Raw genomic sequence first — 12,012 nt, 5'->3', positions numbered from 1 at the left:
AGGGTTAGGGTTAGGTATGCGTTAGGGTTAGGGTTAGTGTTAGGGTTAGGATTTAGTGTTAGGTTTGCGTTAGGTTTAGAGTTAGGGTTAGGGTTAGGGTTAGGTTTGCGTTAGGGTTAGGGTTAGTGTTACGGTTAGGTTTAGGGTTAGGTTTGCATGAGGTTTAGGGTTAGGGTTAGGTTTGCGTTAGGGTTAGGGTTAGGGTTAGGGTTAGGATTTAGGGTTAGGTTTGCGTTAGGTTTAGGGTTAGGGTTAGGTTTGCGTTAGGGTTAGGGTTAGGGTTAGGGTTAGGGTTAGGGTTAGGGTTTGGTTTGCATTAGGGTTAGGGTTAGCGTTAGGGTTAAGGTTAGGGTTTGGGTTAGGGTTAGGGTTAGGTTTGTCTTAGGGTTAGGGTTAGGGTTAGGGTTAGGGTTACGGTTACGTTTACGTTAGGGTTAGTGTTAGGGTTAGGGTTAGGTTTAGGGTTAGGTTGTCGTTAGTTTTAGGGTTAGGGTTAGGGTTATGTTTCCATTAGGGTTAGGGTTAGGGTTAGGTTTAGGGATAGGGCTAGGGTTTAGGGTTAGGGTTAGGGTTAGGGTTATATTTAGGGTTAGGTTTGTATTAGGGTTACGGTTAGGGTTAGGGTTAGCGTTAGGGTTTTAGGGTTAGGTTTGTATTTGGGTTAGGGTTAGGGTTAGGGTTAGCGTTATGGTTTTAGGGTTAGCGTTAAGTTAGGATTAGGTTTGCGTTAGGGTTAGGGTTAGGGTTATGGTTAGGGGTAGGGTTAGGATTTAGGGTTAGGTTTAAGGGTAGGTTTGCGTTAGGGTTAGGGTTAGGGTTAGGGTTAGGGTTTAAGGATAGGGTTAGGGTTAGGGTTAGGGTTTATGGTTAGGTTTAGAGTGAGAGTTAGGGTTAGCGTTAGGTTTGCGTTTGGGTTAGGTTTATGGTTAGTTTTAAGTTTAAGTTTAGCTTTAGGATTATGGTTAGGGTTAGGTTTGCGTTAGGGTTAGGGTTAGGGTTAGGGTTAGGGTTGGGTTAGGGTTAGGGTTAATGTTAGGGTTAGGTTGCGTTAGGGTTAGGGTTACGGTTAGGGTTATGGTTAGGGTTAGGTCTAGGGTTAGTGTTAGGGTTAGGGTTACGGTTAGGTTTGCGTCAGGGTTAGGGTTAAGGTTAATTTTAAGGTTAGGGTTAGGTTTAAGGTTAGGGTTAGGGTTAGGTTTGCGTTAGGGTTAGGGTTAGGGTTAGGGATAGCGCTAGGGTTTAGGGTCATGGTTAGGGTTAGGGTTAGCGTTAGGGTTTTAGGGTGAGCGTTAAGTTAAGGGTTAGGTTTGCGTTAAGGTTAGGGTTAGGGTTAGGGTTACGTTTGCGTTAGGGTTAGGGTTAGGGTTAGGGATAGGGTTAGGTTAGGTTTAGGTTTAAGGTTAGGTTTATGGATAGGGTTAGGTTTAGGGATAGGCTTGTGTTAGTGTTAGGGTTAGGGATAGGGTTAAGTTTATTTTTGCGTTAGGGTTAGGGTTAGGGTTAGGGTTAGGATTTAGGGTTAGGTTTGCAATAGATTTAGAGTTAGGGTTAGGATTAGGGTTAGGTATGCGTTAGGGTTAGGGTTAGTATTACGGTTAGGTTTAGGGTTAGGTTTGCGTTAGGGTTAGGGTTAGGGTTAAGGTTAGGTTTGCGTTAGGGTTAGGGTTAGGGTTAGGGTTGGGTTAGGGATAGGGTTAATGTTAGGGTTAAGTTTGCGTTAAGGTTAGGGTTACGGTTAGGGTTATGGTTAGGGTTAGGTCTAGGGTTAGTGCTAGCGTTAGGGTTACGGTTAGGTTTGCGTTAGGGTTAGGGTTAGGGTTAGGGTTAGGGTTTAAGGTTAGGGTTAGGGTTAGGTTTAGGGTTAGGTTTGCGTTAGGGTTAGGGTTAGGGTTAGGGTTAGGTTTAGGGTTAGGTTTGCATTAGGGTTAGGGTTAGGGTTAGGATTTAGGGTTAGGTTTGCGTTAGGTTTAGGGTTAGGGTTAAGGTTAGGGTTAGGTTTGCGTTAGGGTTATGGTTAGGGTTAGGATTAGGGTTAGGTTTGCGTTAGGGTTAGGGTTAGGGTTAGGATTTAGGGTTAGGTTTGTGTTAGGTTTAGGGTTAGGGTTAGGGTTAGGGTTAGGTTTGCGTTAGGGTTAGGGTTAGGGTTAGGGTTAGGGTTAGGGTTAGGTTTTGTGTTAGGGTTAGGTTTGCGTTAGGTTTAGGGTTAGAGTTAGGGTTAGGTTTAGGATTTAGGGTTAGGGTTACGGTTAGGTTTGCGTTAGGTTTAGGGTTAGGTTTAGGGTTAGGGTTAGGGTTTAGGGTTAGGGTTAGTGTGAGAGTTAGAATTAGCGTTAGGTTTGCGTTAGTGTTAGGGTTAAGGTTAGTTTTAAGTTTAGGTTTAGCTTTAGGGTTATGGTTAGGGTTAGGTTTGCGATAGGGTTAAGGTTAGGGTTAGGGTTAGGGTTGGGTTTGGGTTAGGGTTAATGTTAGGGTTAGGTTTGCGTTAGGGTTAGGATTACGGTTAGGGTTATGGTTAGGGTTAGGTCTAGGGTTAGTGTTAGGGTTAGGGTTACGGTTAGGTATGCGTCAGGGTTAGGGTTAAGGTTAGTTTTAAGATTAGGGTTAGGTTTAGGGTTAGGGTTAGGGTTAGGTTTGCGTTTGGGTTAGGGTTACGGTTAGTGTTAGGGTTAGGGATAGCGCTAGGGTTTTAGGGTTAGCGTTAAGTTTAGGTTTAGGTTTGCGTTAAGGTTAGGGTTAGGGTTAGGGTTAGGTTTGCGTTAGGGTTAGGGTTAATGTTAGGGTTAGGGTTAGGTTAGGTTTAGGGTTAGGGTTAGGTTTATGGATAGGGTTAGTTTTAGGGATAGGCTTGTGTTAGGGTTAGGGTTATGGATAGGGTTAAGTTTAGGTTTCGTTAGGGTTAGGGTTAGGGTTAGGTATGCGTTAGGGTTAGGGTTAGTTTTAGGGTTAGGATTTAGGGTTAGGTTTGCGTTAGGTTTAGAGTTAGGGTTAGGGTTAGGGTTAGGTTTGCGTTAGTGTTAGGGTTAGTGTTGCGGTTAGGTTTAGGGTTAGGTTTGCGTTAGGGTTAGGGTTAGGGTTAGAGTTAGGTTTGCGAAAGGGTTAGGGTTAGGGTTAGGGTTGGGTTAGGGTTAGGGTTACGGTTAAAGTTATGGTTAGGGTAAGGTCTAGGGTTAGTGTTAGCGTTAGGGTTAGGGTTAGGTTTTCGTTAGGGTTAGGGTTAAGGTTAGTTTTAAGGTTAGGGTTAGGTTAAGGGTTAGAGTTAGGGTTAGGTTTGCGTTAGGGTTAGGGTTACGGTTAGGGTTAGGTTTAGGGTTAGCGTTAGGGTTTTATGGTTAGCTGTTAAGTTTAGGGTTAGATTTGCGTTAAAGTTAGGGTTAGGGTTAGCGTTAAGTTGCGTTAGGGTTAGGGTTAGGGGTTGGGTTAGGGTTAGGCTTAGGGTTAGGTTTAAGTTAGTGTTAGGGTTAGGGTTAGGTGTATGCATAGGGTTAGGTGTAGGGATAGGCTTCTCTTAGGGTTATTGTTAGGGTTAGGGTTAGGGTTCAGGTTTGGATTGCGTTAGGGTTAGGGTTAGGGTTAGGGTTAGGTATGCGTTAGGGTTAGGGTTAGTGTTAGGGTTAGGTAAGATTTGCGTTAGGGTTAAAGTTAGGGTTAGGGTTAGGGTTAAGGATAGGTTTGCATAAGGGTTAGTGTTTGGGTTAGGGTAGGTTTGTGTTAGGGTTAGGGTTAGGGTTAGGGTTAGGTTTGCGTTAGTTTTAGGGTTAGGGTTAGTGTTATGTTTCCATTAGGGTTAGGGTTAGGGTTAGGGTTAGGGATAGGGCTAGGGTTTAGGGTTAGGGTTAGGGTTAGGGTTATGTTTAGGGTTAGGGTTAGGATTAGGGTTAGGGTTAGGGTTAGGTTGGCGTTAGGTTTAGTGTTAGGGTTAGTGTTAGGGTTAGGGTTAGAGTTAGGGTTAGGGTTAGGATTTAGGGTTAGGGTTACGGTTAGGTTTGCGTTAGGTTTAGGGTAAGGTTTAGGGTTAAGGTTAGGGTTTAGGGTTAGGGTTAGTGTGAGAGTTAGAATTAGCGTTAGTTTTGCGTTAGTGTTAGGGTTAAGGTTAGTTTTAAGTTTAGGTTTAGCTTTAGGGTTATGGCTAGGTTTAGGTTTGCGTTAGGTTTAAGGTTAGGTTTAGGGTTAGGTTTGGGTTTGGGTTAGGGTTAATGTTAGGGTTAGGTTTGCGTTAGGGTTAGGATTACGGTTAGGGTTATGGTTAGGGTTAGGTCTAGAGTTAGTGTTAGGGTTAAAGTTACGGTTAGGTTTGCGTAAGGATTAGGGTTAAGGTTAGTTTTAAGGTTAGAGTTAGGTTTAGGGTTAGGGTTAGTGTTAGGTTTGCGTTCGGGTTAGGGTTACGGTTAGGGTTAGGGTTAGGGTTAGGGTTAGGGTTAGGTTTGCGTTAGTGTTAGGGTTAGGGTTATGGTTAGGTTTAGGGTTAGGTTTGCGTTAGGGTTAGGGTTAAGGATAGGTTTGCATAAGGGTTAGTATTAGGGTTAGGGTTAGGTTTGTGTTAGGGTTAGGGTTAGGGTTAGGGTTAGGTTTGCGTTAGTGTTAGGGTTAGGGTTATGTTTAGGTTTAGGGTTAGGTTTGCGTTAGGGTTAGGGTTAGGGTTAGGATTTAGTGTTAGGTTTGCGTGTGGTTTAGGGTTAGGGTTAGGTTTGCGTTAGGGTTAGGGTTAGGGTTAGGATTTAGGGTTAGGTTTGCTTTAGGTTTAGGGTTAGGGTTAGGTTTGCGTTAGGGTTAGGGTTAGGGTTAGGGTTAGGGATAGGGTTAGGTTTGCATTAGGGTTAGGGTTAGCGTTAGGGTTAAGGTTAGGGTTTGTGTTAGGGTTAGGGTTAGGTTTGTCTTAGGGTTAGGGTTAGGGTTAGGGTTACGGTTACGTTTACGTTAGGGTTAGTGTTGGTTAGGTTTAGGTTCAGGGTTAGGTTGCGTTAGTTTTAGGGTTAGGGGTAGGGTTTTGTTTCCATTAGGGTTAGGGTTAGGGTTAGGGTTAGGGATAGGGCTAGGGTTTAGGGTTAGGGTTAGGGTTAGGGTTATGTTTAGGGTTAGGGTTAGGATTAGGGTTAGGGTTAGGGTTAGGTTAGCGTTAGGTTTAGTGTTAGGGTTAGTGTTAGGGTTAGGGTTAGGTTTGCGTTAGGGTTAGGGTTAAGGTTAGTTTTAAGTTTAGGGTTAGCTTTAGGGTTATGGTTAGGGTTAGGTTTGCGTTAGGGTTAGTGTTAGGGTTAGGGTTAGGGTTTGGTTAGGGTTAGGGTTAGGTTTATGGATAGGGTTAGTTTTAGGGATAGGCTTGTGTTAGGGTTAGGGTTAGGGATAGGGTTAAGTTTAGGTTGCGGTAGGGTTAGGGTTAGGGTTAGGTATGGGTTAGGGTTAGGGTTAGTTTTAGGGTTAGAATTTAGGGTTAGGTTTGCGTTAGGTTTAGAGTTAGGGTTAGGGTTAGGGTTAGGTTTGCGTTAGGGTTAGGGTTAGTGTTGCGGTTAGGTTTAGGGTTAGGTTTGAGTTAGGGTTAGGGTTAGGGTTAGGTTTAGGTTTGCGAAAGGGTTAGGGTTAGGGTTGGGTTAGGGTTAGGGTTACTGTTAGGGTTAGGTTTGCGTTAGGGTTAGGGTTACGGTTAAAGTTATGGTTAGGGTAAGGTCTAGGGTTAGTGTTAGCGTTAGGGTTAGGGTTAGGTTAAGGGTTAGAGTTAGGGTTAGGTTTGCGTTAGGGTTAGGGTTACGGTTAGGGTTAGGGTTAGGGTTAGCGTTAGTGTTTTATGGTTAGCGTTAAGTTTAGGGTTAGATTTGCGTTAAAGTTAGGGTTAGGGTTAGCGTTAGGTTGCGTTAGGGTTAGGGTTAGTGGTTGGGTTAGGGTTAGGCTTACGGTTAGGTTTAAGTTAGGGTTAGGGTTAGGGTTAGGTGTATGCATAGGATTAGGTGTAGGGATAGGCTTGTGTTAGGGTTATTGTTAGGGTTAGGGTTAGGGTTCAGGTTTGGATTGCGTTAGGGTTAGGGTTAGGGTTAGGGTTAGGTATGCGTTAGGGTTAGGGTTAGTGTTAGGGTTAGGTAAGATTTGCGTTAGGGTTAAAGTTAGGGTTAGGGTTAGGGTTAAGGATAGGTTTGCATAAGGGTTAGTGTTAGGGTTAGGGTTAGGTTTGTGTTAGGGTTAGGATTAGGGTTAGGGTTAGGTTTGCGTTAGGGTTAGGGTTAGGGTTATGGTTAGGTTTAGGGTTAGGTTTGCGTTAGTTTTAGGGTTAGGGTTAGGGTTATGTTTCCATTAGGGTTAGGGTTAGGGTTAGGGTTAGGGATAGGGCTAGGGTTTAGGGTTAGGGTTAGGGTTAGGGTTATGTTTAGGGTTAGGGTTAGGATTAGGCTTAGGGTTAGGGTTAGGTTGGCGTTAGGTTTAGTGTTAGGTTTAGTGTTAGGGTTAGGGTTAGAGTTAGGTTTAGGGTTAGGATTTAGGGTTAGGGTTACGGTTAGGTTTGCGTTAGGTTTAGGGTTAGGTTTAGGGTTAGGGTTAGGGTTTAGGGTTAGGGTTAGTGTGAGAGTTAGAATTAGCGTTAGGTTTGCGTTAGTGTTAGGGTTAAGGTTAGTTTTAAGTTTAGGTTAAGCTTTAGGGTTATGGTTTGGTTTAGGTTTGCGTTAGGTTTAAGGTTAGGGTTAGGGTTAGGGTTGGGTTTGGGTTAGGGTTAATGTTAGGGTTAGGTTTGCGTTAGGGTTAGGATTACGGTTAGGGTTATGGTTAGGGTTAGGTCTACAGTTAGTGTTAGGGTTAGGGTTACGGTTAGGTTTGCGTCAGGGTTAGGGTTAAGGTTAGTTTTAAGGTTAGGGTTAGGTTTAGGGTTAGGTTTAGTGTTAGGTTTGCGTTCGGGTTAGGGTTACGGTTATGGTTAGGGTTAGGGATAGCGCTAGGGTATAGGGTTAGGGTTAGGGTTAGGTTAGTTTTAGGGTTAGGGTTAGGTTTATGGATAGGGTTAGTTTTAGGATTGGCTTGTGTTAGGGTTAGGGTTAGGGATAGGGTTAATTTTAGATTGCGTTAGGGTTAGGGTTAGGGTTAGGTATGCGTTAGGGTTAGGGTTAGTTTTAGGGTTAGGATTTAGGGTTAGGTTTGCGTTACGTTTAGAGTTAGGGTTAGGGTTAGGGTTAGGTTTGCGTTAGGGTTAGGGTTAGTGTTGCGGTTAGGTTTAGGGTTAGGTTTGCGTTAGTGTTAGGGTTAGGGTTAGGGTTAGGTTGCGAAAGGGTTAGGGTTAGGGTTAGGGTTGGGTTAGGGTTAGGGTTACTGTTAGGGTTAGGTTTGCGTTAGGGTTAGGATTACGGTTAAAGTTATGGTTAGGGTTAGGTCTAGGGTTAGTGTTAGCGTTAGGGTTAGGGTTAGGTTTGCGTTAGGGTTAGGGTTAAGGTTAGTTTTAAGGTTAGTGTTAGGTTAAGGGTTAGAGTTAGGGTTAGGTTTGCGTTAGGGTTAGGGTTACGGTTAGGGTTAGGGTTAGGTTTAGCGTTAGGGTTTTATGGTTAGCGTTAAGTTTAGGGTTAGATTTGCGTTAAGGTTAGGGTTAGGGTTAGCGTAAGGTTGCGTTAGGGTTAGGGTTAGGGGTTGGGTTAGGGTTAGGCTTAGGGTTAGGTTTAAGTTAGGGTTAGGGTTAGGGTTAGGTGTATGCATAGGATTAGGTGTAGGGATAGGCTTGTGTTAGGGTTATTGTTAGGGTTAGGGTTAGGGTTCAGGTTTGGATTGCGTTAGATTTAGGGTTAGTGTTAGGGTTAGGTATGCGTTAGGGTTAGGGTTAGTGTTAGGGTTAGGTAAGATTTGCGTTAGGGTTAGAGTTAGCGTTAAGGATAGGTTTTCATAAGGGTTAGTGTTAGGGTTAGGGTTAGGTTTGTGTTAGGGTTAGGGTTAGGGTTAGGGTTAGGTTTGCGTTAGGGTTAGGGTTAGGGTTATGGTTAGGTTTAGGGTTAGGTTTGCGTTAGTTTTAGGGTTAGGTTGAGGGTTATGTTTCCATTAGGGTTAGGGTTAGGGTTAGGTTTAGGGATAGGGCTAGGGTTTAGGGTTAGGGTTAGGGTTAGGGTTATGTTTAGGGTTAGGGTTAGGATTAGGGTTAGGGTTAGGGTTAGGTTTGCGTTAGGGTTAGGGTTAAGGTTAGTTTTAAGTTTAGGGTTAGCTTTAGGGTTATGGTTAGGGTTAGGCTGCGTTAGGGTTAGTGTTAGGGTTAGGGTTAGGGTTGGGTTAGGGTTAGGGTTAATGTTAGGGTTAGGTTTGCGTTAGGGTTAGGGTTACGGTTAGAATTATGGTTAGCGTTAGGTATAGGGTTAGTGTTAGGGTTAGGGTTACGGTTAGGTTTGCGTTAGGATTAGGGTTAAGGTTTGTTTTAAGGTTAGGGTTAGGATTAGGGTTAGGGTTAGGGTTAGGTTTGCGTTAGGGTTAGGGTTACGGTTATGGTTAGGGTTAGGGATAGGGCTAGGGTTTAGGGTTAGGGTTTGGGTTAGGGTTAGGTTTAGGGTTAGGGTTGGGGTTAGGGTTAGCGTTAGGGTTTTATGGTTAGCGTTAAGTTTAGGGTTAGGTTTGCGTTAAGGTTAGGGTTAGGGTTAGGGTTAGGTTTGCGTTAGGGTTAGGGTTAGGGTTAGGGTTAGGGTTAGGGTTAGGTTAGGGTTAGGGTTAGGGTTAGGTTAGGGTTAAGGTTAGGGTTAGGTTTATGGATAGGGTTAGGTTTAGGGATAGGCTTGTGTTAGTGTTAGGGTTAGGGATAGGGTTAAGTTTAGGTTTGCGATAGGGTTCGGGTTAGGGTTAGGTATGCGTAAGGGTTAGGGTTAGTGTTAGAGTTAGGATTTAGGTTTAGGTTTGCAATAGATTTAGAGTTAGGGTTAGGATTAGGGTTAGGTTTGCGTTAGGGTTAGATTAGGGTTAAGGTTAGGTTTGCGTTAGGGTTAGGGTTAGGGTTAGGGTTGGGTTAGGGTTAGGGTTAATGTTAGGGTTAGGTTTGCGTTAAGGTTAGGGTTACGGTTAGGGTTATGGTTAGGGTTAGGTCTAGGGTTAGTGTTAGCGTTAGGGTTACGGTTAGGTTTGCGTTAGGGTTAGGGTTAGGGTTAGGGTTAGGGTTAGGGTTTAAGATTAGGGTTAGGGTTAGGTTTAGGGTTAGGTTTGCGTTAGGGTTAGGGTTAGGGTTAGGGTTAAGTTTAGGTTTAGGTTTGCATTAGGGTTAGGGTTAGGGTTAGGATTTAGGGTTAGGTTTGCGTTAGGTTTAGGGTTAGGGTTAAGGTTAGGGTTAGTTTTGCGTTAGGGTTATGGTTAGGGTTAGGATTAGGGTTAGGTTTACGTTAGGGTTAGGGTTAGGGTTAGGATTTAGGGTTAGGTTTGCGTTAGGTTTAGGGTTAGGGTTAGGGTTAGGGTTAGGTTTGCGTTAGGGTTAGGGTTAGGGTTAGGGTTAGGGTTAGGATTTAGGGTTAGGGTTACGGATAGGTTTGCGTTAGGTTTAGGGTTAGGTTAGGGTTAGGGTTAGGGTTTAGGGTTAGAGTTAGTGTGAGAGTTAGGATTAGCGTTAGGTTTGCGTTAGTGTTAGGGTTAAGGTTAGTTTTAACTTTAGGTTTAGCTTTAGGGTTATGGTTAGGGTTAGGTTTGCGTTAGGGTTAAGGTTAGGGTTAGGGTTAGGGTTGGGTTTGGGTTAGGGTTAGGATTACGGTTAGGGTTATGGTTAGGGTTAGGTCTAGGGTTAGTGTTAGGGTTAGGGTTACGGTTAGGTTTCCGTCAGGGTTAGGGTTAAGGTTACTTTTAAGGTTAGGGTTAGGTTTAGGGTTAGGGTTAGGGTTAGGTTTGCGTTCGGGTTAGGGTTACGGTTAGGTTTAGGGTTAGGGATAGCGCAAAGGTTTAGGGTTAGGGATAGGGTTAGCGTTAGGGTTTTAGGGTTAGCGTTAAGTTTAGGTTTAGGTTTGCGTTAAGGTTAGGGTTAGGGTTAGGGTTAGGTTTACGTTAGGGTTAGGGTTAGTGTTAGGCTTAAGGTTAGGTTAGGTTTAGGGTTAGAGTTAGGTTTATGGATAGGGTTAGTTTTAGGGATAGTCTTGTGTTAGGGTTAGGGTTAGGGATAGGGTTAAGTTTAGGTTGCGTTAGTGTTAGGGTTAGTGTTAGGTATGCGTTAGGGTTAGGGTTAGTTTTAGGGTTAGGATTTAGGGTTAGGTTTGCGTTAGGTTTAGAGTTAGGGTTAGGGTTAGGGTTAGGTTTGCGTTAGGGTTAGGGGTAGTGTTGCGGTTAGGTTTAGCGTTAGGTTTGCGTCAGGGTTAGGGTTAGGGTTAGGGTTAGGTTTGCGATAGGGTTAGGGTTAGGGTTAGGGTTGGGTTAGGGTTAGGGTTACTGTTAGGGTTAGGTTTGCGTTAGGGTTAGGGTTACGGTTAGGGTTATGGTTAGGGTTAGGTCTAGGGTTATTGTTAGGGTTAGGGTTAGGGTTCAGGTTTGAATTGCTTTAGGGTTAGGGTTAGGGTTAGGGTTAGGTATGCGTTAGGGTTAGGGTTAGTGTTATGGTTAGGTAAGATTTGCATTAGGGTTAAAGTTAGGGTTAGGGTTAGGTTTAAGGATAGGTTTGCATAAGGGTTAGTATTAGGGTTAGGGTTAGGTTTGTGTTAGGGTTAGGGTTAGGGTTAGGGTTAGGTTTGCGTTAGGGTTAGGGTTAGGGTTATGGTTAGGTTTAGGGTTAGGTTTGCGTTAGGGTTAGGGTTAGGGTTAGGATTTAGGGTTAGGTTTGCGTGAGGTTTAGGGTTAGGGTTAGGTTTGCGTTAGGGTTAGGGTTAGGGTTAGGATTTAGGTTTAGGTTTGCGTTAGGTTTAGGGTTAGGGTTAGGTTTGCGTTAGGGTTAGGGTTAGGGTTAGGGTTAGGGATAGGGTTAGGTTTGCATTAGGGTTAGGGTTAGCGTTAGGATTAAGGTTAGGGTTTGGGTTAGGGTTAGGATTAGGTTTGTCTTAGGGTTAGGGTTAGGGTTAGGGTTAGGGTTACGGTTACGTTTACGTTAGGGTTAGTGTTAGGGTTAGGTTTAGGTTCAGGGTTAGGTTTGCGTTAGGGTTAGGGTTAGTGTTACGGTTAGGTTTAGGGTTAGGGTTAGGATTAGGGTTAGGGTTAGGGTTAGGTTGGCGTTAGGTTTAGTGTTAGGGTTAGTGTTAGGGTTAGGGTTAGGTTTGCGTTAGGGTTAGGGTTAAGGTTAGTGTTAAGTTTAGGGTTAGATTTAGGGTTATGGTTATGGTTAGGTTTGCGTTAGGGTTAGTGTTAGGGTTAGGGTTAGGGTTTGGTTAGGGTTAGGGTTAATGTTAGGGTTAGGTTTGCGTTAGGGTTAGGGTTACGGTTAGAGTTATGGTTAGGGTTAGGTCTAGGGTTAGTGTTAGGGTTAGGGTTATGGTTAGGTTTGCGTTAGGATTAGGGTTAAGGTTAGTTTTAAGGTTAGGGTTAGGATTAGGGTTAGGGTTAGGGTTAGGTTTGCGTTAGGGTTAGGGTTAAGGTTATGGTTAGGGTTAGGGATAGGGCTAGGGTTTAGGGTTAGGGTTTGGGTTAGGGTTAGTTTAGGGTTAGGGTTAGGGTTAGCGTTAGGGTTTTATGGTTAGCGTTAAGTTTAGGGTTAGGTTTGCGTTAAGGTTCGGGTTAGGGTTAGGGTTAGGTTTGCGTTAGGGTTAGGGTTAGGGTTAGGGTTAGGGTTAGGGTTAGGTTTGGGTTAGGGTTAGGATTAGGTTTATGGATAGGGTTAGGTTTAGGGATAGGCTTGTGTTAGGGTTAGGGTTAGGGTAAAGGTTAGGTATTCGTTAGGGTTAGGGTTAGGGTTAGTTATGCGTTAGGGTTAGGGTTAGTGTTAGGGTTAGGTTTGCGTTAGGGTTAGGGTTAGTGTTACGGTTAGGTTTAGGGTTAGGTTTGCGGTAGGGTTAGGTTTAGGGTTAATGATAGGGTTATGGTTAGGGTTAGAGTTAAGTTAGGGTTGGGGTTACGGTTAGGTTTATGGATAGGGTTAGGTTTAGGTATAGGCTTGTGTTAGGGTTTGGGTTAGGTTGAGGGTAA

This window comes from Rhinolophus sinicus, chromosome 15 (genome assembly GCF_057876585.1).
Source record: "Rhinolophus sinicus isolate RSI-liver-muscle chromosome 15, RSI-T2T, whole genome shotgun sequence".
In the NCBI taxonomy this organism is placed as follows: Eukaryota; Metazoa; Chordata; class Mammalia; order Chiroptera; family Rhinolophidae; genus Rhinolophus; species Rhinolophus sinicus.
Note: the sequence above shows the minus strand (reverse complement) of the source record.